We start from the raw sequence: 27,359 nt of genomic DNA on the forward strand, positions 1-27,359 counted from the left end.
TCTTTGTACATACTGTATGTTTGCAGTTAGATAATAAATAATTCCAGACTTACTTTTTTAGTTATCCGATAATGAAGATTTAGTGAAATTCCTCAGCGAGCAAACAAGTTTATATTTATTTCACCTTATCATACCCTGAGGTTATTCAACAAGCTGTAGAGGCAAATGTGTAGGAAAAAAAAGTTCTAAGAGGAATGTTAGGAAAAAATCTCTATTTTGCTACTATGCCTGAGGTCAGAATTATGTTTCTGCATTTAAATGTAATGCCAAACATCAGAGAAGTGTGTTTGCAGAACGGCTGAAATTCACAGTCTAAATTTCAACAATACGTCATGCAAATATGGTGGTGTGGATATTGGAACATGCATGTAACAAAGCACCACCTTCTGATGACAGTACAGCCTGCATGATCCTACTGATGGGAAGTAGTAGGAGTAAACAACTCTGTTTCATTTCAGAATGACATTATGCATATGCCCTGAGGACAAAAAGTACAAAATCATACAAAAATAAATCGAAGTGTCATTTGAGAATAGTAATATATGGTCTTTGCTGAGATGTTTGAATACATGACATTGAAGTGCTGGAGTTTAATGTAATCTTTACAAAACAATGATATTGTGCAAGGCTCTTCAAAAATAAATTCTGAAATTCACCTCAACAAATACAGCGAGTGCTTGAACATGACACTGTTTCATGAGTGATCAGTCAGGACCAGAATATATATCTGGCATGAATAATTCAGCAGGCGAGCCACAAATAGATTTACTGTAGTGGCGACAGATGTGAGGCTTTGATCATTTTTGAAGCAAAAGCCTCCTGATTGCTGTACCTGACAGCATAACACATTAGCAGGACTGTCAAGTGGAGGTCATCTCACCAGAACAGGATGCTTTGATTTGTGATGCTTGTTGGGAAGTGTTGTCAATGTTTAGCTACCAGATAATAGCAGCATGTTTGGATAGTCATTTATTTCCATCTTTGCATTCTGAAATGTATCCCCAAGACGCTGCACTCAGATGGACACAAAGTAGTAGCAGGAAATATCAGGCAACTTCTGTCATACCTCATAATGATTCTATTTACTGTCAGGACAAGGTCTTAAGAAACCAAAACAGATAAATAATTCATCTCCTGGCCAATTATTTTGCACATAGCTCCCATGGGTGGAGCCAAACTGAATGCTATATTTCCCTGTGACACAGGAAACGAGGTGTATCAGATTGAAAAGGAGGTGTTTCACATTTAGCCGGGGGCCACTCATCAGTCACAAGGCCCAGATCCCAGACCAGCACAGGCCTTAAAAAAACCACTACCTTGACCTTCATTTGCATTAACATTCAGGTTTCTGGGTGTGTGTGTGTGTGAGAGAGCTGCTGGAGGTGAGAGGGGAGTGTGACTGCAGCTACATCAAACATGAATTTATTCATTGTTAAGGTTGTCAAGCCAGGGAGACTTGTAGAATCAGCCCTGGTCTTCTCCGTTTGGCAGAGACATCAAATTCCAATTTAGAGGAAATGTGATCCATGGTGGTTAGCAGTCAGAATTTGGACCATAGTAGTGGGTGTATCACTGGAGCTGCTGCGCCTCAATCTAGGCAGAACTCTGAAAGAAGGTCAGGGTTCCCATCAGAGTATCGCCTGTGACACACTAAGTTGACCCCTCGCTGGGCCCAAGCATCGGATATGAACTGCAGCTGCATTTGTGGCTGCGCAAAGTCAACAATGTAATCCCGGCTCGTGAGCACGGCATCCTCTGCACACCCAGCAACCCATCTCCAGTGAGTTATTACTGAAATTATGAGCCAGTTTACACGACAACGGTTTTAGGATGATACGCAAAGGTTTTGTTGCGTTGCTGCCTCCTGAAACGGCGTTTTAGACGAACTAAAATGGCAACTTTTAAATACGGCCTCCAGAGCGGAATTTTTCTCAACAGCCGCCGTCGCCGTGTGAATGAGCAGCTTTAGTTTTCAGTGACAATGCTGACGTCACGCTCTGCTTTGTGCATCACACTTTATTCTAGTTGCCATGCGCAAACCGGACGACAACAATAACTAGAAAAGCACAGAGAGCGCAGTACTCCACCAAGGCTGTTCATTTGTTGTAAGGATATCATTGTGTTGCTGTTGGTTGGTCTGTGTGTCATGACATGCAAGATCTAAATAGATTCAAGCAGACTCAAAATCATAGTGAAGACTCGAGGTTTCCCAGCAGAATGTTACATTACAACAAGATGATCGATGTTAGTGGTCAGAATGTTGTAGGTGATTGGTGTATATCACAATATATGATGCATTTTCTGGAAAAACTGTTGGTAAATGTGCTTTAGCACCTTCTCTAAGAGACATGTATGACAAATGATAAGAGAATGCAAGTCTATTTTCTTTAGTGTATTAGTTATATTGGCTTGTAAACTGTTTTCTAATTTCATCGTGTTTTCTGCTTGATGCTTCGGGAAGGAAGGATATCAAACATCACAAGCATACAAATGTTGGAAGTTGTTCAGACCACTACTTTCACTCAGGCATCAATATTGAAACTCAAGCCCATCATGACACTCTATAGCCTGCCTGTATTACATTCTGTGTGACCTTTAGTGGGTCAACAGTAAATCCCACGAGGGATTATATCACTGGCCGGACTCCTCTATAAGGCAAACTGTGATACTCACTCACAGCTCGCCCGTGGGCGTCCATCTAGCCGAATATAATGGCAAAGTGAGACCTGCAATTTCACCTCGCCTGAGGAGGGAGAGAGGGGTTCCACTGAGGCAGCTCTGCCCTGCAATCAGTCCTGAACAGGGGCCTCCCTGCTGCCCAGCTGGGACAGAAACATGGAGTAGAGATGAGGACTGGCGTCATGCTGGGTGAAGGTTTCATCAAGCTGATTGGTGAAGGAGCTCGATTTTTAGGGAATGTTTTTTTTAAACCACATGCGAAAACCACACAAATGCAGCCGTGATGAGAGCTGTGTGGGATCAATCAGCACCTCAGAAATTGAAGGTTTCTGGGCATAAGCTAATCTGTCAGTTGATTTATATGTTGTCGAGTGATGCTACATGTACTGTACAAGCTGAATTGAATTTTCTAGAAGCATGACTCTCAAGATTGATGATCTTGGATGTTTGATTATGACACAAACTTCAGGAAAAAATAATGTTGGTGAACCAATTTTGTCCAGTTTTCTGAAAGTGCTTTGAAGGACGTTAACCTTAGCTGTTAATACGAGTTAATGATGAATAACATACAGACTTTTAACCATTTACAGTGAGAAAATGTTACAATGCTGAGTCAGAGACTCACATGCAGGACAACAGAGATATGATAGACAGGCGTTGAGTTTATATTTATTTATTACAAATAGACAAAAACTGCAACAGGAAGTGAAATACGGATGATCACTGAAACAGGATGGTAGCATATAATGCGTTAGCACAGAACAGGGCCCCCTAAAGGAAACCAGACTCTACAAACTAGAACAACAAATAAGCAAAGACTGACCCAAAACTTGGTACAACCATGGCAGAAAAGCTAAATAAAGAGCAGGTACAGGATTAACGCGACTACCGAGAATTCAGGACAGAGCAAAACTACCGTGATGTTAGAATTACTGTGACTAGCTTCACTTTCAAGGAAAAAGGTTACACACTGAACTGGCTCTCTGAATGAGCAGGGAACTTAATTGTCCAAAACAGGGAACTGAAGGCGGGAGGACTGAGTGAGCGTGTGGTCAGGTGTGGGTCGGAACCTGGACAGGTGCTGCTGAGGTTGGCGAGAGGATGAACTGGGATGGGTGTTCTGGCAGGTAACCTTATGGATCTGGAGAATCTGGGCAGGAAAAGGCGAACAGGCAGGAGTCCAAATAGAATATGTAGTTCACGATCCAGCAGTGAGTTGGGGCAATGTCTGGCTTTTATGGGAGAAGGAGGTGATGAGCTGATCCCTCCCACCTGCTTGCATGCTGGCTCTGCTGATTACGATTGGCAGCACCTGTCCACCTGCCACAAGCCACGCCCACCTAGGAGAGGCAGAGAGAGATGGGGGAAGGGAAGGAGGATCTGCCACTACATGGCAGCTGAGTCGGGGGTCGTGACAGAAAAGTATTTTGAAATTCTAAGCAACTGCCATTCAACTCGTGTTTTGGTGATATATTCTATGCATGATGGTGAATAATGACAGACATTGCAGTGCATCCAAATCTACAGGGAGTGACATCCCATTTTTATGACACGACCAACAGAATATTGACAGCATGAGGCTGTTCAAAAGATTTAAAAAATGATTGCTTTTTATGTATCTGAGAGCTGAACTCTGCCAGTTCAGAACTGCACAATTAACCTTAACCTAAACCTTAACTGTAGTTGGCAGATGAGCGATCTATTAATTTTATGACTAATCTTTGTAGCAGATTTGCTGACAAGACAAACTACCAATTCAAGAACTTGCTGTATACAGTTTAGAGTGGAAGTAAATATACAGATTACCTGGTTTGTCAACTAAAAATGAATCTGCAGCTATTTTCAACATCTGTTCAAATCATTTTCAGTCAAAGATTTGCTTGTTTGGACGTTTCAGATCTGAGGCTTTGTGTCTTTTCTTTGTCTCAGATCTTAGTAAACTGAATGTCATTGGATTTTGGAACGCTGGACAAACAACAATCTGAAGATGTCAGCTTTGGTGTCTTCGTGATTGACATCTTTTTATTTATAAACTGAATAATTAATGGAGGAATTCATCAGCACATTCATTCAAATGGAAAACAATAGTTAGCAGCTGCTCAAGCACAAGACATATAAAATCATTCCATGCAAGTGACCAGGCAGCATGTCAGCAATGGCAGTGGACTGCAACTATCTTGACTTTTATTTTGTCAGACTTTTATTTTGGTGCCGGCTGTCGTGTCAGCATGCATTCAGTGTCTAAATGTCTAAATGTTTGCTGCTTTTAGTTCTTATAATGGGCACTGAGTGCTGCCAGACAAAGTGAATGTAAAGAGACTCAGGTACGAGACTCTGTTTGAATGTTGGTTTGAAATCGTTGTATTGTCAAAACACATCAGCATTCAGCTCAGGGCCGATCGGTGCAGGCGTTGTCGGATCTGGCCTTGTCTTTTGTCACGGTGCTCCTCAGCCGCCACTTACTCGTCCCTCATTGCCATAGCAACAGTGGCTTTCCCTACCTCGTGTCTCAGTGAGAGCCACGGCCCTGAAGATGATGCTGATCTGTGTGATGAGTTTGTCTCCTGAAATGAGAGATCCACCGTTCATCATGATTCATTTCAATTCAGCGGACATGACCCCAGTCTTTTACTGTGGAACTGAAAGCACATCTGCAGACGACATTCTTGTGATTTTTAGGATTAAAAAATTACAAAAATCACACTATTCACAATACAATAACTCAGAAACTTTACTATCATCCATAGTGATTGGAAAAGGAATTCTAACCAGATGACTTGAATGACTGTTTGGAAAGAATGAATCAATCTTGAATAATTGGGGTGATTTTGTAGGAGAGAGCATCTGCATTGAAAGTAAAAAAAAAAAAGCAGCTGAACAAAGCCAGTTGGAACCTTTCCCATGTGGTGTAAAACTGGCATCCAACTTTTTTTTTCCGCTTTGGTGTCATTCAAATCAGCCTTTGTACTCATCATGCATGAATCAGGATTTGAACCAAGGTCACCAGAGTTGATGATAACTAACTCCCCCCTCCTTGCATCCCCTTCCCATCCTTCACGGTCACTACTTCCTATTCCTAGTCATGCTCCGTGCACACAGACCCTCATTTTAGGTTAATGCATCTGTCTCACATGTCCTGCACAGTGAAAGCTATTTAACTCTACGCTTTACTTCTCTGAAATTCATAAGAATTGAATAAAACTGCACGGCCGTCGCAGAGCCATCGGATTTGACCTTCAACCATTGTGCAAGACGTCACGCCCCGTGGTTTATTTATCAGAGCTGGAGCTCAACAATACCTTCTCCCCCACCGCGATGCCAGACAGCAAACTGGGATAATTTGTATCTGCAGCTCACATTGGCTTTTGAATTTCAATAGTGTGCTAATACCTGCAGCATGACAAGGGAGAGGAACTTTCTCCCCAGACCGCTCTGTTTCGGACCCTGCCAGCCCGGCTATTTGTGTGCGTGACCCACTTCAGTGTAGCTTTTGGCTAAAATAAGCCGATGAAATCTGGAGCAGGAAGCTAGTCAGAGCATGAACAATAGCAAAGTGACAGATAATAGGCTCGTTTATTGGAGAAGGTACATGTTGTTTTTAGCAGGGTGTGATAGAAGGGAAGGGCTGAGGGAGTCAGCGGGAGGTAAAGTGTGTGTGTGCATGTGTGCATGTGTGTGTGTGGACTCGGTCGCACACAAAGAGAGTATGTATAGCGGTTTGACTAGGCTTGTTTCTCTCCTTTATTCCTACTCTCCATATAATTGCATGTTTGTTTCTTTTAAATGACAATAATGTATTCATGTATTCAGGAAATCTTGGGAGGGCTGAGCAAATGCCTGCCAACTAGGCTTTTAATCACAACAGAAAAAAGCCTGGATACTGACATCAGTTTTTACACTCTAGCATGTATACACTCATGGACACACACAGGCTCAGATACACTACACACACACGAAGCAAAGTTATCAGAGCAAGTCTAGATTAACTCTGGATAGACTCCAGCCCCCTACGACCCTAATGACGATTGAGCGGTGTATAGATAATGGATGGATAATGGATGTTAAGTCTCAAATCAGTCAAGAAAAGTCCATGTCAAGGATCAGGTTGATTGAGACAAATAAAAGTCAAGTCTCAAGTCAGTTTAAACAAGTCCAAGTTAAGCCTCAGGTCAGCTACAAGTATCAGGTCAGTCAAGGCAAGTCCATATCAGGTCTTGCATTAGATGAGTCGAAACTGACACAATTGAAAGATGATGCTCTTCTTTTGACTTCTTAATTGTCCCTCAAGTCAAATCTGAAGTGTCAAATGTCAAGCGAATCAAATCCTCAATTCAGTCTAAAACTAATGTCTTCACTTCTAGCATCTACACATCACTGAGCTCATGCAGTTCTCAGTAATTAGGCCAGTGTTGTCATTCTAATAATAACTTTATCATAGCAAGCCTCCATACACGCATGGTAGTGAGATCCTGTCTTTGCTATCAGCATTTTGTCATATTTCTTGCTTCCTATAATTTTTTTAAGACATTTGCTATGATCTGTTGGTGCTATTTTTACTTGTTTTGCTGTAACAAGGTAGTCAAAGTAGTGAGAGATGGGATTTAATGCCAAAAACAATCCCCTTGGATGCCTGGTTTTCACAGTGTGTGTCTGAGCCACCTGGATGTTCAGCTTGTCAGTGTTTTTCCTGACAGAAGCAGACAGTGTTGAATCAACCTGGATTTACACACAAACACACAAATCTGAAACAAACTCCACCAATCTGCTTCACACATTTTCAGCAAAAAAACCCTACCTCGCATGTCCGTCTCGGCCCACACAACAGTCCTGTTGTCAAACTGGGGTTCCTCAACTTCAGAGACAGCCAGGCCTTGAGCGCTTTGTGCCATGCTGAATCAAACGCGTCGTGGGCCGCTGAAATATCAAGGCTGTTAAGTCAAATGAGGCTACTCGTCTTCCATTCGAGCCTTGTCTCTCTGATCCTCCCCTGTTTCAGATTATCATGTTGGACTCTCAGATGTGCCACAGCTCTTGAAATGTGATTAATGTCACATTTAGTCTCTGAGGACTGGGGAGCGGGATTTGAATATGGAATCAGAGGATTGCGTCCTTTATTGGGAATATGGGCAGTCAGTGTCCTCAGTGGGAAACGGGTGTATGTAATGGCGTTTTGGGGGGCTATTAAGATTAGTAATGATTTGCATACTGACAGTTTTCTTTAGAGACAGGGTGGCTGGGGGACAGGGAGTGGATGCTGCAATCCTACTGTGATGTTTAGGGAAGAAGGGATAAAAGATGTGCTTGTGTCAGAGTTTTGAATTTTGGTGCAGTTCCAAAGAGAAATGTGTTTTCATTTCCTCTATGGCCGTTGCTTAAACCCTATCTATCAACAATTACATGAAAATAATCCGCTTTAAAATGGCTTAGATGGCTTGGACGCCATTGCTTCCTCTATAATGTACAGATCTATAAGTTTCCTGCCTTTTTCTCTGTTTACCCCCTGGTGCAGCTTAAACACACCAGCTCACCTATGACTCGTTCAGCAATCCAACTACACATGTTCAAGTCAGAATCTGATTCTGAGGAAGAGTAATGATACAGAAATGTCCAACCTGGAAGCTGACAGGATGGATTCTTAAGGTTTGCTACTTATTAAACCGCAGAAGTCTGAATCTGTGTTTCTGTCATTGTTACATTGGAAATACTCAGGAAATGTAGCTGGCTGTTTATTTTGCTCATGATGTTCATGCCAACCTATTAACATGTTAAGAAGGTAAATAAAATTAATTAAGAAAGTTATTTATTTTTTTTTTTTACTGGAGAGTGTCTTTAAGTGAAGGCTCAAATCTCAATTTTCTAAAATATCAATCCAGTTCTTCCAAATGCATTTACCCCATAACAAAATTTAGTAAGTAATTATCAGACAAAATTACAACAGTAGTTTAAAAAGAAAATACAAAGTGTTGACCGCCAGTCAGCTGCTAAAAAAAAAAGTTGTTTATTTTATGCTTGTATTGATGTCAGACTTCACTTCATTACTCCGCCAAGGAATGCGGCAGAGTTTTATGACGATCAGTGTATGTTTATCTGTCTGTCTGTCTGTTTGTTAGCAACATTACTCAAAAACAGACTAACGGATTTAGATGAAATTTTCAGGGAAGTTCAAAAATGACACAAGAATCAAGTGATTAGATTTTGGCAGCTTATAGTGTGGATCCATGGATTTGTTCAAGATTTCTGTATCATTACGAGAAAGCAGCACGTCGTTACTGTAACTATGACAACAAGTGAACACTACATCAGCTGTCTGCTGACGATCACATGATTGCGATCCTACTACAAATCCACCTCTGTAGACTTATCCGCTACATATTTAGGTCACACGATTCGGTATCCGTACGTAACGTACACATGTATAACACACACCTGTGCTCAGCGCAACGTCATTTTGTTTGTAGGTACATCAATATTAAATGGACACATTCTATATTGCTGAGATTTCCGATCATCAATAACTAACAGATAAACACATGCTGCGTCCTTTTTTTAAAAAAAAAGAAAAGCATGAAGCTTTATATGTCCTCTTACATTTCATTTTAGACTTTTTCTAAATTACTTTTAGTCAATGTCACACCTCCAAACTAAACACTAGTCTAACACTGGGTCTCACGAAACAGATCAGCGCAGCCTTTGCTAATATTTATGCCGCTATACCATTGACATGCTCACATAAACATCAGCTTTCATGAGTCAATGGGTTGTCTGAGCCATAGGCGACGCACTAACATATTGATGGGCAGATGAACAGATGAAAGAGAGAAGCAGTGAGAGAGAGGCGTGCTGGTTATATTTAGCATCACAGTCTCGCCGGGATCTTCAAGCGGGAGTATTTTTGTCTGACTGGAGAGGTTGAATAAAGCTTTTGTTGTAGGTTTTTGAGTGATGTTACGATAAGCGCTCGGATGCTGTCTGCCCGCTGCTCCCTTTAATCTTTGCCTTAAATTCTTTGCTTTCTACCAGGCGTTATTTGGGGCAGCTTTGACAGGAAACAGTGGCAGAGAAATATTTGGAACTGAATGATACAAGATGATGGTGGTGGCAGGAAACAGGCTTTTTAGACACAGTTTCTGGACTACTAGTAGGAATGTAACTCATCACTGTCGCCCAAAACTTTGTTCATGCAAGAGATGTGCATAAACATTTTATCGCCAGCAGTTAATTTTTAAAAGGACACCCTGTCTTCTCAGTCCCCACTGCATTTTCTAATATTCTCTATGTAGCAAATGTATTTAACTTAGAGACCAACTCTAGATAAACAGAAAATGTAAATGCTTTTCTGATCTGGTTGAAGGTATGACGCACTTTCCATTGTCCTTGTTTGTCTTGCAGTCAAATGAAACATAAAGAAGTGTGTAAATCATAGGAAATGAATATGTATATCTAAATAAAATAAGCTAATAATAAGTGAATGGAGAGGTCGAGACTTTTCTGTCTTTGGTGGTGGACCGAAAAATACAGAGGGAGCTGGAGGAAGAAAGCATATCAGGAGGTCTCCAAGCAGATTGGTCGCCCACGGATAGAACAGGACAATGAAGCAGTGTCGGGAGAAGCTGAAAAAGCTCAAAAAAGAAATTCGGCCCATCAAGCACCACAACGGCCAGAGTGACGACTCCACTTGTGATGAGGTGGTACTCAGTTGTAAAGGAAAACGATCTAAACCGAGCCGAGTCCAGTAGAGTCACGTCGAGTAGATGCTAATGGAAAAGCGCCATTGATAGCCATTTTGCAAATCTGGGTGTCTTGGATTTCAACAAACCAATGATGAGCCAGAGACAGTTTGGGAACTTTGTAACAACAGCTTGTCATCCAACACACTGGAACTAATGGACAAAAAGGTTCTAAATGAATGGAACAATGATGGACAGCTTAGAGAGCTGGATGGTTGATGAGTCAACACAAGTCAGTCTATTAGACTGTGACATCCCCATCACAGCGAAAGGAAGTTGTTGTAATGCCACCTTGTTAAACGGCTGTCAGATGTCTCTCTGGTAAGACCTTCAGCTGAGCTCCAGCAGGGTTCTGTAATGAGATCACCACTGAAACACATGTAGGATGTGAAATATTCAAGAGCTCACAGTACACCGTTATAAGACCCCCCAGTCATGTTTATCATGTTTATAATAAATGACCATACCTACAGTTACTAAAGACAAGTAGCATCATTTGATTTGAAGTTCTTAGAACCACTTCCCCAGTAATACCAAAGTCCTTCAAACTGCACCAGAAATGTTGGTCTTTGCCCTCCAGAATGATTCAAAAGCGTTATTTTATCTGATGATTTAACTTTTCTGTGCCCACTAACAGCATTACATACAGCTAAAAATAATGGTTAACAAGTTGAAATAGTTTCTTATAATTACCACAAAACAAGCTAAAATATATTTTCAAAAAACAGATAAAGAAGGTAAAATATCTAAAAATATAACAGTTAACAAGGTAAACTAGTTAGCTGAAAGTAATGGCTAACCAGCTGAAATAACTGGTTAGCTACAATTAACTATAAATGACAACTATGTAACTATGACAACAAGTGAACACTACATCAGCTGCCTGCTGATGATCACATGATTGTGATCCTGCTACAAATCGACTGCTGTGGACTTATCAGGACTTATCCATCGGAAATGGTACAAGGAACAATTGATTAAACAGTGGGGCTGTTTCTGAGTCCCATCAATTCCTGCCGCTCGCTACATATTTAGGTCACGTGATTCGGTATCTGTACATAATGTACACATGCATAGCACACGCCTGTTCTCAGCTCAAGGTCATTTTGTTTGTGGGTGCATCTGTATTAAATGGACACATTCTATGTTGCTGTGATTTCTGCCATGAATTTTTTCAAGATTTCATCAAAAATGATACAACAGCTGAGCGCCCTTGGCGGAGTACTGAGTGCTTTTTTTTGTTAATATCTTTTCTTTGTATCTGTACTATTGCAAAAAAAAAAAAAGAAAGAAAAAAGAGGATCAGGAATGTGAATTGCCAAGGTGATGCAGTTTCTTTGAACATCAGTTTATGTGCAGCTGTGCTCAAACAAGGTGAAGTAAATCTCTTAAAATGTTACACATCACCCCGTCCACTCAGCAGCTGTGTGTTGACCCTTTGAATCTCTGTGTAAATGAAGCTGCAGGGATTCATCCGTCTGTTCCTCGCCCTCCTTCCCCTCCGACAGCCGACTTCACTGACTTAAAGTGACAATGAATTATTCAAATTAGAATGCCTGGAAATTTTTGATAGGCTATTTTTAGCTGCGGCTTGTGGTTGGTTGCCAAAAGCCATGGGTTTAGGAGGGTTCCCCGAGTGAGCTGGCTGTCATGTCACAGCGAGCTGTATAATGAGGACGAGGAGGAAGTGTGTGTGAGTCAGGGAGACGGTGACGGAGAGAACAAGGGGAACAGCACATCGTCCTGTCATGTGGAAACGCTTCTGTGTTTGTGGTTAGAAGCCGGGGATCTGTTCTCAGCGACGCCCACTCACATCCGTCCTCTGTCTGTTGTTGCTTCTCAATTAGCGGCGAAAACAATTTATTGAAACCCATCTTTTTAGTTGAGTGAGTGACAGCGAAGCCCGCTCTTGTTTTGTCAACTGTCTGTGCGAAAGACAAACACAAAATTCTTTTTATCCTATTGAAGGAAAAGGGGAGGCAGCTGCTGAGAGAAGGGGAAACCCTTTTCCCTGCCAAAGAGCACAACCGTTCATTTTCCCCTCCGCCGCCTCCTATTTTTCTTCCCCCTCTCTCTCTCTCTTCACACTTGCGATTCACCATCTTGAGCTGTCAAAAAAAAGGAAAAGGTGCCGTTACCATGACGGCAGCTGATGAAGAGGGGGATAAAAAAGTGCAGTCCTGTGTATGACTAAAACATGCTTTTGTTTGGGGACTTCATTGTAATGTAGGACAATTCATTAGTAGCCTCTTTTTCTTCGCTGTCTCTGATATTCCCTGAGACTCATCACTGTCCTCCCAGGCACCCACTTTATTTTTATCCTGCTTTATTTAATAAAAGAAATATCGTCTCTATAGAATAAAGATGAGATGGAAATCAATTACTTGGTGGTTTAATTATGTATGCGCTACGATGGTCTTTCAATGAGCCATTCAGCTAACTACACTGCATAATGTTGATTTAACCACTGTTTAATTTTAGAATGGGGAGCTTGATGTGACAGAACTTGCAAATACAGACATCATATCTGTTTCCCAGCATGCACTGTTCTCCTCCTACAGGCTGGCTCAGTTATCACACAGCATGTCTAAGCAGATATACTGGCGGTTAGGAGATCCATCATTTCAAGCGCACTCTCTGCAGACGAGCTTTACTCAATTCCTCAATTCAAAGAGTTTCAACATTTCTCTGTATACTGTACATCACTTCTAATGCACAAAGACACCCATTCATATGTAAAAAAAACACTAGATTGTGCCAATTCTCGCCTGTTTCTACATGTGAGTGGGCTGAGATAGTGAATGAGCATAAATGGAGCCAATCGTTTCCACTTGTGATTTGTGGATTCACAGTGTCGCGACCCAACATGTTTTGCCGCTATACGCTGATGCCACTGTTGGTGGAGAAAATGCTACTTTCTTGTGCGACTGCGAGTGTGTGACGTCAAAAGCTGACATTTGTACAGCCATGCGTGGACACACTGTGTAGCAGTTACCTGGGGGGGATTTAAACCTATTAATAAGACGTGTGCTGTGGTGCATGTCACCACATATCTGGGTGTATGTGACTGTCAGGAGGCTGCGTTCAACCCCAAGACTGTTACAGACTGTAGTTCAAATTCAACCCTGTCCTCTAGAAACCTGTTTAATACAGCGCTACTGTTCAGTAGTTTAGAAATGTCCTTATACCACCTGTATTTCCAGACAGATAGCGAACAAAACCAGACCCAGCAGGCTCAACTGAGGTTGTGTTTCCTGAATCTTCTTAACCTTTTATAATATTCTAAAACTGCAACACAAATAAACAGGTACAATATGTTACAAATAAATAAAATATGTCACCACTCTTTACATACTCATCCTCACAGGTTATAGATCAGGTAACTATGGTAATTTCACAGTGTCAACAAAATAAACACACACCATTTTCACAGGAAAATGCACTCACAGCAAAGTAAACAGAGTACAAACACAAGAACAGTGATTTCAATCAACCAAAATCCAGCGAAATTCGCTGGATTTTGGTTGATTTTTATATGAATGTTCTTCAGAAACATTTTTAGCATTTCTTGTTTTCCACCAAAAAATGTTCAAAGATTTCTCAAAAATGTTGAAAATGTGGACATAAGAAGTTTCACTGTGAAAATATATATTTTTTTCCCACATTTTCAAACTTTAAAACGGGTCAATTTTGACCCGCAGGACAGCATTATGGTTAAGGGAAGGAAACATTATGGTGACACTTCAGAAAACTGATGCCAACATTAAGTGTGAGGGACTTAAACTGTGGTCTTGATTTGCTGAATGTCACACAGAACACAGAAAGGCCTGAACGTTGCGTGTCCTGTACATTTGTCCAGCATGAACAGCCCTCTTAACCTTCTGAAAGCTGATATGTGACAAAGGTATATAGATGTTTTACTGATATGGGTGTTGATCCAGTTGCTGTTCATGCTTTGGAAGTTAAGGATAGCAGTGTCGTATCAGGGTAAAATGCTACGCTAAATGTAGCGCAGTAGGTGGAACCTGTCTTTCTGCATCTCCATCCAGCTGCCAAAACCTCCAACCTGGTGGATCACAGGTTGCCAAAATGCATAAATAATCAGCTGTGGAATCTATTTGACTTTTGTTTACAAGCCCCGGTTCACTGGTTACCAGGCAGCATGAAGGAAACGAGGGCCGGTGAGAGGGACGGATGCACGGAGAGACGCTCCTGTCATTATGTAGGTGATAAGTGTGGCTCCCTGGTGTGTTGTCAGTGCCGTGGGTTGTAGTGATGTGAGGGTGAGGCGTGGGGGAGTCGCTTTGAAGAGACACAACAACACTGACTGACAGACGCAGAGCAGCAGACGGAGGGACATCTCTGCCCAGGGCTCTGGGCTTCCAGCTGGAGCTCAACTCACAGTCTGTGCGAGACAGACAGACAGACAGACAGACAGACAGACAGACAGACAGACAGACAGACAGGAGGCAGTTTTGGACATATATAATCAGATTATGGTAATTTAATATGAAAAAAAGTGAACTTTTACCTTCAGCAACATATTTAGATGTATTTTCACGAGTTTGTATTTTATTCCACTTTTAATCCTGATCTCGCCATCAGTTACAGCTAAGAATCACGTGGTAATATGAATATAAGACTGGCACCATGAAGACATCCCATAACATTGACACAATATTGACTATTGACTCATAAAGCTGTTTTGCCTAACTTGTGGACAAACAATTACTTGCACATCCAGAACACACAGAGCATCATTAGCATTCATTTGGAGTCGTGTTTCTGGCAATTCAACAGATGCCAGTATTCACTCTTGTTTCAGCTCAGTTTTTATTCCTCGAGAAAACGATCTGGCTCCTTTAGCTGTTAAATGCTCCAGTTTGTGCTCCAGCTAGCTGCTAAATGTGTCTATCTGTTGGTGCTGTGGAAGTAATGTGGGTTTATCAGAGTGTTAACTGAAAGAAAAGCTTCCTGTCGCTGATGGAAACAATAAACTGAGCTAAAAGATGCTAAAATGTTCTGGGGGGAAAAAAACAGATCTGGGCGAGCAAAACCTTTGACATTATTTATTGCAAGAAATCCCTTTGTTCATACAATCACAATAGCTAGTGCAACTTCAAATGACAAATGATTACTCCACCAAGGAACGCGGAGGAGTTTGTCCTTCCGTCCATCTGTCTGTCTGTCTATTAGCAACATCACTCAAAAACGGATCTGAATGAAATTTTCAGGGAAGGTCAGAAATGACACAATGACCAAGTGATTAGATTTTGGCAGTGATGCAGCTTATAGTCTGGATCCACAGATAATGTTGAAGATATGTTAAAGATTTCTGTATCATTGCAAGATAGTGGCATGGCGTCACTGTAACCATGACAACAAGTGAACACTACATCAGCTGCCTGCTGATGATCACAATTGTGATCCTACTACAAATCCACTGCTGCAGACTTATCGGGACTTATCTATCGGAAATGATACAAGGAACAATTGATTAAATTGTGGGGGTGTTTCTGAGTCCCATCAATTCCTGCTGCCTGCTACATATTTAGGTCACATGATTCAGTATCCATATATAACGTACACATGCCTGTGCTCAGCGCAAGGTCATTTTGTTTGTGGGTACATCTATATTAAATGGCCACATTCTATGTTGCCGTGATTTCTGATCATCAATAACTAATAAATAAATGCTGCATTTCTACAAAAAATGCTGCATTTCTGACAATGCAATATGGGGGAATGAACAGCCTTGGCGGAGTACTGCGCTCTCTGAGTGCTTTTCTAGTTGTATTTGTATAGCATAGATCATACCACCAGTGCAGCTAAAAGTGCCTTAGATCAAAGCAGAGAATAAAATAAAATAAAAACTCTGATAAAACGTCCAAAATAAAAATCAGAAATAGGTCTGATACCATTAAATTACATAAAAACTACTGAAATACTTAAATGTAAAGCGTCTTGAGACAATCTGAATTGTAACTGGGACTGTATAAATAAAATTTAATTGAACTGAATTAAATATGAGCCTTAAAAGTTTTGTTTCAAGGTTTATTTTGCAGCTGTTTACTGAATCAGATGCTCTGTCCTCCTCTGGAAGCTTGTTCCAGGGATTAGGGCCTCTCTGTATGCCTCAGCTGTACTCTGGTGAGTTAAGAGATCTTAGGGATGTAAAAGAGGCATTCCTATCATATCTGATTATACCTGACATCTGATAGTCAGGAGCAGGTTCATTAAGAGATTTTAAAACTAAAGGCAAAATCTTTTCTAACTCTAAAATGAACGGCGAGTCTGGAACTATATATAACAGCAAAAACAGCAAAAAATGATACATCTGCAATTATTGAGCTCATTAAGTCATAAATGAATATAATCACTCCAGGTTGCAGTTGTTAATATGAATGTTTGTTCCCACAGCTCATAGTTAATGATCCCATTAGAGGAGGAATTAAAAGCGCACATAAAAACACGAAGCACCTGTTATCCTCGGGCAAAATAATAAAAAAACAACAGCTAAAGGAACCAAAAGAGCTGTGAAAGAGGCTGGAGAAAATGTGGCTCAAGGTGGGTCGACCCTCTGAACAGTGTTACTCTTGTTCTGTCTTTGCATACAGAACAGTGTTGGCTGTGCAGTTTAACACGTCTGCAGACTTCATGTGTGTACACAGCGGGAAAAGCCCTAAATCCAAATTGAAATTATAACCGGGCAATCAAGCGGAAACAGAAGGCAAAGCACATACAAGCTCAAAGCCCCAAACCCCACAGGTTTAATTATGTCAGCCGTGTGTGTGTGTGTGTGTGTGTGTGTGTGTGTGTGTGTGTGTGTGTGTGTGTGTGTGTGTGTGTGAGATGCTCTCAGACAGCGTGAGCACCTCAGGGTCCCCTTAGCTGGGTGACGTCACAGCGGCTCTCCAGAGGCCCCAGGCAGCAGGACAGTGGCTGGTGGTCTCAGGATCGGAGCTCTCAGCTTCCATCATGGTGTCAAACAGATGGTTTCAGTCCCAAGGAGGTGAGGGCAGTGAGTGCTCTGATTGGCCGAGGCAGCGGGGCGGTTGCCAAGGTTTCCCCATCCAACGTGTTGCTGCGCCAACAGATGAAGGGATGTACGGAAAAATGTGCGACCTATGAGGGTCCTTCTGTTTTTAGCTGTGTGAGGGAGTGCTGGAGCTACCGCCGAATATTTCAAACACCTCTAGGGTTAATTTTAAACATTAAATCTGGCAGGTCTTAATCACAACAACATGACAAAGTACTTTCCAGCTTGGCAGCTAATCTGGATGTGATTTACCTCTCTGTGAGAGGTTAAAAAAAATAATTAATAGAATTTGTAATTTTGAAGAGTTGGTTCAACCAAATTACAAAACTACATTTTCTCACACAGAGCTGTTAATCTTTTGTCATGTAGGTGATTTAAGATTTATTTGCTCAGTTTTTGTCTGTGACATTTATGTTGCCAAGTCAAAATAAAAAAGATGACTAGTGTTATTGAACAGTTCAAATTAGGCAGTTGTTGATCTGTGTGGAGTTAGACACTACCGTTCAAAAGTTTGGGGTCACTTAGAAATATCCTGATTTTTGAAAGAAAATCAGTTTTTTTGATAAAGATAACATTAAATGAACCATAAATCCAGTCTAGACATTGTTAATGTGGTAAATCACTATTCTAGCTGGAAACGGCTGATTTTATTTTGTTCTTTTACATTTTTTGGCAGCTTTATTAGACAGGTTAGTGGAGAGGCAGGCAGGAAAGTAGGGAGAAGAATGGGGGGAAGACTTGCTGTACAGGGCTGTGAGCTGGAATCGAACCCAGGCTGCTGCATCGGGGACTAGAGCCCCTGTTTATGAGTCGCCTGCTCAACCACTTGAGTTACCTGGGCGCCCAAAACAGCTGATTTTTAATGGAATATCTCCATAGGGGTACAGAGGATCATTTCCAGCAACCATCACTCCTGTGTTCTAATGCTACATTGTGTTAGCTAATGGTGCTGAAAAGCTAATTGATGATTAAAAAAACCCTTGTGCAGTTATGTTAGCACATGGATAAAAGTATAAAAACTTTTAAACAGTGGTGTAAGTCAACAGCAATGAATTAGAGTTGAAATCTTACTTATTTTCCTGAAAAAAGAGTTTCTCTGTTGATGTTTTCAGCTGTTATTACGTTCACACCATGAGTGACAAAGTTACCAAGAGCAACCAGCTGCATTGTCACCGAGTTGCAGTCGAAGTGTTGGTCAAGCACACGTCACGGTAAAAGAAAGAGGAAGGGTTAACAGGAAGAATATGTGTTCTCCCAGTTCTCAGAATGAAATAGGAGACTGTGGTTTGAGTGGAAGAAGTGGAAAAAGTGAAACAAACAGACGTGACGTGTTGACGCTTCACAATGGAAAACTCAAGTTTGATTCAAAGTGTGTCGCTTCCATCATGCAGCAACACGTGTCAGTTTGCAGCGTTGTATTGTCGGCTTTCATTGAAAAACACATGTAACCAGGTGTGTTTTTACTGATAGCCTGAACACATCATCAGGCCTTCCTATGGAAAGCTACAAGAGATGTGTTATATTCATCACAGAGGTTGGTGAGGTCTTTACTAGTATGCAAGTATAAATGAAGCAACAGGCCCTGCAGTCACACACAGTAAGCCGTCCATTATCTATACACCACTTAACCCTCATTAGGGTCGTAGGGGACTGGAGTCTATTCCAGCTGACTGAGGACGGAGGGAGGAGACACCTGGACAGGTCAGCAGTCTGTCACAGGACTACATGTAGAGACAAACAATCACACTCCCATTCACACCTGCAGACAATTTAGAATCACCAATTAACCTTTTGGACTGTGGGAGGAAGTCAGAGCACCCAAGAAAACCCACACATGTACAGGAAGAACGTGCAAACTCCATGCAGAAAGATCCTGGGAAGACCAGGACATGAACCAGGGATCTTCTAGCTGCAAGACAGCAGTGCTAACCACCGAATCACTGCAGCCACAAACATGTGAAAACGAAATTATACCACGTGTTATACTACGTGTTTTCATGTAAACATGGTGTCTGTAAAGGAATTATCACTGCACTGAAGAAAAGGAACATAGAAAATGTGCAACCTATGAGTTCCTCACACAGAAAACCAGAAGAGTTCTTGTTTGAAATGGGAGTTGATAAAATTCAGCTGGGTCTTCATGCAGTTGGTCAGCATTGCAGCTTGACTGAGCAAAAGTCAATGCAGCAGTAACTTGAGGATGGTTTATCAACAGTAATTAAATCACAATGTAGTACAAGGCAGTTATAGTAACATAAAATATGTCCTCATAAGAGAAGTTGTAATTGTTAACCTGTTAATATAGTCTTAAAATATCCTCAAAATGGCTTCAAAGCTATGACATCATGTGCTGTGACATATGTGATATGTTGCATTATGTGTACTGTTATTAATGTAAAAGATGGAGATTAATGAATATTACTTTACAGTACATGAAGAGCACATTTTAGGGTTTCCATTGAAAAAGATGTTATTTTTTATTGCCTCTGTATTTATGAAACACATAGTATCCTCTTATATATATCAGAAAATAGACAACATATTATTTTATTGTAGACTAAAGGCTGCATGTCAGTCACATCTGATTCATCACGAGTCGCTGACAGACCATCAACATTCTCCTTTCTTAGCGTTCAGATGTGATGTCCACGCCAGCGTATCGCTTACTGTTTACAGCCTGAAGGTGCATAGCTCCGGTGTCAGCGCCTCGGACCACCGGCTGTGGAGGCTCCAGGCAAAGTGGCAGATGTAATCAGCCAGGGGATCATGTGATCGAAGCTGTTTGATCTGGCGTTTTCCTCGTGTCTCCTCCGCTGGCTGTGGCTATGCAGACTTCCAGGGAGTGGCGGAGATGTCTCGTGAAAAATGATGTGATTATAAGAGAGGCCTCGATGCTTCAGGCCTGTGACAGCGATCGCATCCCATCAGTGCTGGAGGTGGTGAAGGGGCTGCTGACTGAATCTGTTCCGTCCTAATAAATCACACTGTTAGTACAGTACATTTAAAAGAGATACGTGAAGCATCTTACTGTCATTTAGAGTTACATCGTCTCTTTTATTGTTCCCAGTTGTTTTCTGTACTATTATTCTGCCTCTAGTTTCTCCTCAAGGAAGAGGACGGCATTGATTTGATAATAATGCATTTAAGGAAACGTGTATAATGGATTCTTAGCTGGAAGACATTTCCAGCTCTTCCTGTTGGTTTCTAGTGACTGAAAGGAATCTGAGCTTAATCTGACGCATGAAAACATTCAGGCACAATGAAATGCTGCTAAAACAGAAGGAGGCTAAACAAAATGAAGGTCTTATCCTTCTCCCGTTTACAGTGATTCATCCAGTCTGTTGTTTCGAGCCAATAAGCGTGAACAATAGCAAATAGTTTGTTGTTAGGGGAGAGAAAAAGATGCTTGACAGTTCACTCCAGTCACACTTAAAGCAGCACTAAAGAATGAAGCCGTGCTAGTTGCCCTTGGAGACGTTCAATCCGGTCTGCAGTATAAATGTGTTGGACAGAACAAACAGCATACGGTCTAACTAAGAATGTCAATTTAGCCCTCAGCATTGCTGCAGAGGAAAGTGTTGGTGTGATTTAAATCAAAGGGCTTGAACATACTGGCAGCATGAAGGAGTTGCACAAAGTGATTATAAGGTGTAAATGTTCTGGTGGAATAGTAGCACAAGAGTAAAAATGGGGAGGCTTGCTCAAATTCATCGGTTTGGTGAGAGAATTGTTGCCATTTTATACAAATATACAATTGTGGTCAAAGAAATGTTGATGTTTATCAGGATTATGTCCATATTGTCTCAGTATCTTGCTATCAGTCAAATGACAAACTGTGATCCAACAGCCTGATTAAGCCATTTTTAAAAATAAGTACATTGCAACTTCAGTGGCGTGGTATTTAGCACTTTCACATTGCAGCTAGAAGATCCCCGGTTCATGTTCCGGCCTTCCCGGGATCTTTCTGCATGGAGTTTGCATGTTCTCCCTGTGTATGTGTGGGTTTTCTCCAGGTACTCCAGCTTCATTAACCAGCCATGAACTGAGCCAGTGTCACTCATTAAAGGGTTCAGGGGAATAGTGCTACATTATAAAAGCTACAGGAAACTTTGTGATTGATATATTTCATTTAAGTCAGCTTGGGTTGGGGTAAAAACTACAAGTTTGTAGAACCTCTACAACCACCTCCTCAACTATGCCTACGGTTAGCAGCTGAAGGCTACTTTAGCTATTACTAGCAAAACAAGAAAAGCACTCAGAGAGCGCAGTACTCCGCCAAGGCTGTTCAGTTGTATCATTTCCCACGGATGAAAATTTTAATAAAAAATTACCTTGTGTGGAGCACAGGTGTGTGTTCTGCATGTGTACGTTATGTACGGATATCGAATCATGTGATCTAAATATGTAGCGGTCGGAGGGAATTGATGAGACTCAGAAACACCCCCACAATTTAATCAATTGTTCCTTGTATCATTTCTGATAGATAAGTCCTGATAAGTCGGCAATGGTGGATTTTTAGTGGGATCACAATCATGTGATCATCAGCAGGCAGCTGATGTAGTGTTCACTTGTTGTCATGGGTACAGTTACGCCATGCCGTTATCTAGCAATGATACAGAGATCTTTAACAAATCTGTAGATCCAGACTATAAGCCACATCACTGCAAAAATCTAATCAGGTGGTCCTTGTGTCATTTCTGACCTTCCTTGAAAATTTCATCCAAATTCGTTAGTCTGTTTTTGAGTAATGTTGCTAACAGACAGACAGACAGACAGACAGACGTACGCTGATCGTGACATAACTCCGCTGTGTAACAAATCTTAAACTCTGACATGAGCTGTTTTCAGTGGAGTTGCACTGTGGGTAATGTACCTGAAAATTTGAACTGACCTTTAAAATGACTTATTTTTTCAATCAGTTTGATAAACATCAGTCTATACACTGTCCCCTCCCACAGTCATTGACTCCTGGTCATGGATGAACAGTAAACTGTACCTCCTCCCTGAGACAATCATCAACTCGTGGTAATCTGTGAAATCATCAGATAATGATTGTTTACGAGAAAAACCAGCGTGCACGTGGCTCTGCATGGCAAACTCTGCACGTCAGACGTGAAGGGCACAGCTCTGACCTCTGCAACAGCCACCTGAGCCATTATCAGCCTCACCAGCGACTGAGAAACTCTTAAGCTAAAAGCCTTAAATGTGATGAAAAAACATGGCGGGAAAATGGGGCTCGTCCTCGGGCTAAATTAGATCTGCATTGTTCAGAGATGGACTGTCTGTGCTACATCCGCCCTGCCCTGCCTTCAAAGAGCGATTTATAGAAGTGCGGGACTTGTTTAGCATGCAGAGTGTGTGTGCTCGGAACCAGGATGTCCAGAAGCATGTGCCTTTTGCAATCACATGGTAGGTTAGCGCCTTTGCATTTTTAATGTCTATCATAAATAACCTTGTGAGGCTGTGTGTGTGTAGAAACAGGGGCATCATCGAGTGCATGTGTGTGCATTTCGTGTCTGGCTGGTGTAATGTGACATGATTCAGCTGTTACAGGCTGGTGTGCACTGGGGAGATGATACATCCTCGCTCTGCAGACGTGAACGCAACAAAATTACAGCCCAGCACGAGACAGCAGTTGTCATTAGTTGGCGCAGCATCCGAGCAGCCGAAGGAAACAGATCAGGCCGTCCTGCTGTTCCTTTCAGCCAATGTCACGATAAGAGGAAGACAGATAAAGACACAGAGAGGGGTGAGGAGAGGCAGAAATTAGTGACGGGAAGAGAAATGATGCATGTTTAAAGGAAGAACTCAAGATCATGTGTGTTAAGACAACCAACGGTCTTCGAATTCAGACATTTTGATCTCAACTTCACGCGTGAAAAGTTCGACAACTGTTTCTTCTTCACCTGCGACACTTTCGTATTGGCAATGTCTGTCCACAGACATACAAGTAACTGCCAAAGTACTGAAAACTGCCTTTGAGGGAGTTTCCGCTGCAGCAGGTGTCTCCAGAACCACATCGTGCCGTGATGACTCACACACCGACAGGCTCACAAGGTGAAAACAACAGCAGCCACCCTATCACTGCTGGTTATCCACTGGGCCTGCTCAGCGTTTTCAGACGTTCTGCAGAGCGTGACTGGATGATAATTGCTTAATTGTACCATGAAGTGCACCTGTGTGGAAGCAACTGCTGTCATTGTGTTCCTTCATTTATTCAGATTTTTCCTTTAAATGTCACCTGTCTGTTGTTCCACATTAGCAAGCACCAAGTCGGTCACAGTCTTAGAACATTACAATTAAAATAATAATAATTTTCAGCTAGACTTACTGTGGGTGCTGTGTTCTTCAGTAATACTGCCATCACTGGTGGCTTCATATGCGCTGACTGTGAAATCAAAGATGTTTGTTCTGGTCCTGAGGAACGTAACCTGCCCCAGAGCAGATAAATACATAAAAGCACCACCTACTGACCTTAACAATGGGGCAGTGATACTGATAAGCCTATTAAACTGGCACACTCTCATCGTTACTATTTGCCAGCTTTTCTTCCTGTTCTGGTTGCAACAGCTGTGTTACTTTTAACCTACTGGTATATTTTTACATTCCCCAAATTTAGTGGAGGATTATAGTTTGTTCTTTATGTGAGAAATATGAAATTCCAGATCAGTCTGTTTGGTCATCTGTTGCCAGCACCAACCCTTTTGTGTGAATGTGCTCGTTGCTAGATTCAGACTTAATGCATTGATAAGCAGCTTTGTGTGACCACTTAGTCTGACTTCAGATGTTCGATGTGGTGAAGCCAGATAGCAAAAACAGATCCAGGATGTGTTCAACATACTTAGAAGTACAGACCCCAGGTCATCCTGTCTGAAGGTACACTATCTATAAACCCTTAAATCTCAATATACAAACCTATTAGTCATTTTTGTTGCATTGCTTCTTGAAAAATGACGATAACATTCCTCTTGAAGTCAAAGGTATTGGTATGATAGTCATATGGTGCCAGCAATAACAAGACATCTGCACACTTGCAGTTCATGAATTCATGAAATTATGAAATCTTCTAAAAATCACATCACAACTTTAACACTGCAGCTGTTTTTTAGAGGGAACATTCAGGTTAAAATAATGTAATTAAGCAGCTTTTGTTTTCAGTTTTTTCTTCCACAGTTGATTTTTGTTGTTGTTGAAGCAGCAGTAAGCAGTCAGTGCAGTTTTCCTGATTTGCACTAAAATGAACTTTTTGAAACTTTTTCTACAAACTCTATTACTCTGCCATGCAATGGCATTGCCGTTGGATTGTCTGTCTGTTTGTCTGTCTGTGCGCAACATTACTCAAAAACAGACTAACAGATATGGATGAAATTTTCAGGGAAGGTCAGAAATGACACAAGAACAAAGTGATTAGATTTTGGCAGTGATGCAGCTTATAGTCTGGATCCATGGATTTGTTAAAGATTTCTGTATCATTGTGAGATAGCGGCACAGCATCACTGTAACTATGACAACAAGTGAATACTACATCAGCTGCCTGCTGATGATCATGATTGTGAGCCTAGTAGAAATTGACCACTGTAGACTTATCAGGACTTATCCATTAGAAATGATACAAGGAACAACTGATTAAATTGTGGGGGTGTTTCTGAGTCCCATCAATTCCACCACCCGCTACATATTTAGGTCACACGATTCAGTATCTATACATAATGTACACATGCAGAACACACGCTTGTGCTCAGCACAAGGCCATTTTGTTTGTGGGTACATCTATATTAAATTCAATAGTGTGTGATTTCTGACACAAATTAGAAACAAAAGAAACAAAGAAACAGTAAAGTAAAATACTTAATATACAGTAAACTATACTGCACAATGCCACTGTGTGGGTTTACAACTGATATGCCAGAGCATAAGAGGTTGTTTGTTTACTTCCACCTACAGCATTGATCAGTCTGTAGTCAGGGAGGAATCTGTATAATCCTAACATCAACCACTGGACTAAAAGACAGTGCAGTCTTAAATCATTTCAGTGGTGGAAAGAGGAAAAAACTTGTTCTCTTGCTTATTATGATGCTCAAATGTTTCACCGTATATTACTTGCTAACTAGTGCAACAGGTTCAGTAGGTTAGTGTACACAAACAGGTAAGCAAAGTATAGCCATGTACTATGTCTGCTTAAAGTGAGATCCTTCACTGGTCCCAGAATGGAGAAAGTAGATGGAGCTGTGTGCCGCCGATTAAACTGATGGTGTTATTATGCATCCTGCTGTGGCTTTAAAACGGCTTCAGTCAAGGAGGATGAACACAAACACTTACAGGGCAATAAAGACGCATGTATAATATATAAAGAGAAGCTGTAGAGTGAATGCACGCACACAGTTCAGGATCAGGGTGACCCAAATAGTGGCAATGATATTTTGAGAGCGCGTGAGTCATGCAATCCAAAAACAAGGCAGAGTGTGAAACGACTTCTTCAGAGCTCAGTAGGCAGAGCGCACCGGTGGATGGATTGTGGGAGGAAGGTGGAGAAGGAGCGTAGTAGGCTGCTGTGTGTGAAAATCTGCTCCGTCTAGCTCTTGGAGAAAGCCATGGACGTTTGCAAATTCAGCCCGAGGTTCCTGCAAGACAGTGGAATATCTGGAGCTGTGCATCGGACAGCTGGCTCCGTAAACACTTTGCAAAAGAACACCAAAATACCAGGAGAAAAGTAAATAAAATCTGTATCCGATTCATCATTTAATGCTGCATACATATACATATAGACTGAGCTGCAGTATATAAACATGTTATCATTTTGCCATCAAAAGATCAAACTCATTTAAATTTTTATTTCAACAACTTCCGAACACTAATGCTTTTGTTAGGGTGTAATAGAGCTTCCTATTGATACTAAATAGAAGAAGATGCATTCTGCCTGTCTTTCCCTGTCACCTTGCCTGAAGCTACAGACTGTATAGGGTCCTGATAAAACACACTCAACTCTGCATTTCTTTTCATTTTGGCAGTACATATGAATGTAGGGGTAACTGAACAGCACCCAAGAGGATCATTTGGGTTTGCTGTCTCTTCCTGACTTTGCCTTTGGACACTGCTGCCCAGACACACAAGGGGGGTGAGTGAGAAGAGATGGTTTTCATCTGCAGCCAGGCTGACATTGTAACACCTGTGTTATGTCTTATAATGGGAACCAAAATAGACAGTGGTCGGGATGATGGACATTTTTCAGTCATAATGGGAGTTGATCTATAGATCTAAGAAAAGGGGTTTTTTTTGTCTTTCCAGTTACATTGCAGATTTCCATCCTGAAGGCAAGGCCAGGGCTGTGCCAGCCAAAGAATCTCGACTGCAGTCAGATATGTTATTTGTAAATGGCTGAAAAATAAATCCCGAACAAACACCAGAAATCAGATACAGCTTTGGCGTTTAAAAGGTTGACAAAATGATCCTAAGTCTAGTTACTAGTCTTCATCTATGGATAGATTTTTTGAGGTTTTTTGAGGGACGGCATTCACATCCTGCACCAAAGATCAGTCTTTCATAGAAACAAGGGGTATCAGAAGGAAGCAAAGATTTTGGCAAAAAGAAAAGAAAAAGACAAACAGTGAATCTGGAGTTCAGATTATTATGCCAAGCCTTTCTTACTTCTCTTTGGTTCTTGAAGATGCTTCACCTCTCATCCAAGAAGCTTGTTCAGTTCTTACTGGCTGACTGGGAATCTGAAGCATTTCCTAAGGGCAACTGATGGGCCACTACTTAGACTGAACTCATATCACTCAACCTGAAATGAATCCAGGCTCAATAATGCTCTGAGACTAACTGGATCTAAGGTGTGAATGGTTCTTCAAATCAACTACAAATCAACTTCCTGTGCTAAACCTCATTGAAAGATTTAAATAAATACCCAAAATGCA

General features: G+C 41.4%; 1 protein-coding gene across 7 annotated transcripts in view; it reads left to right on the top strand.

Moving 5' to 3' along the window:
- Nucleotides 1–27,359, top strand: part of kcnc2 (potassium voltage-gated channel, Shaw-related subfamily, member 2) — a 100,882-nt gene that overhangs the window by 57,210 nt on the left and 16,313 nt on the right. The window lies entirely within an intron of this gene.

Source organism: Amphiprion ocellaris, chromosome 21, assembly GCF_022539595.1.
Source record: "Amphiprion ocellaris isolate individual 3 ecotype Okinawa chromosome 21, ASM2253959v1, whole genome shotgun sequence".
Lineage (NCBI taxonomy): Eukaryota > Metazoa > Chordata > Actinopteri > Pomacentridae > Amphiprion > Amphiprion ocellaris.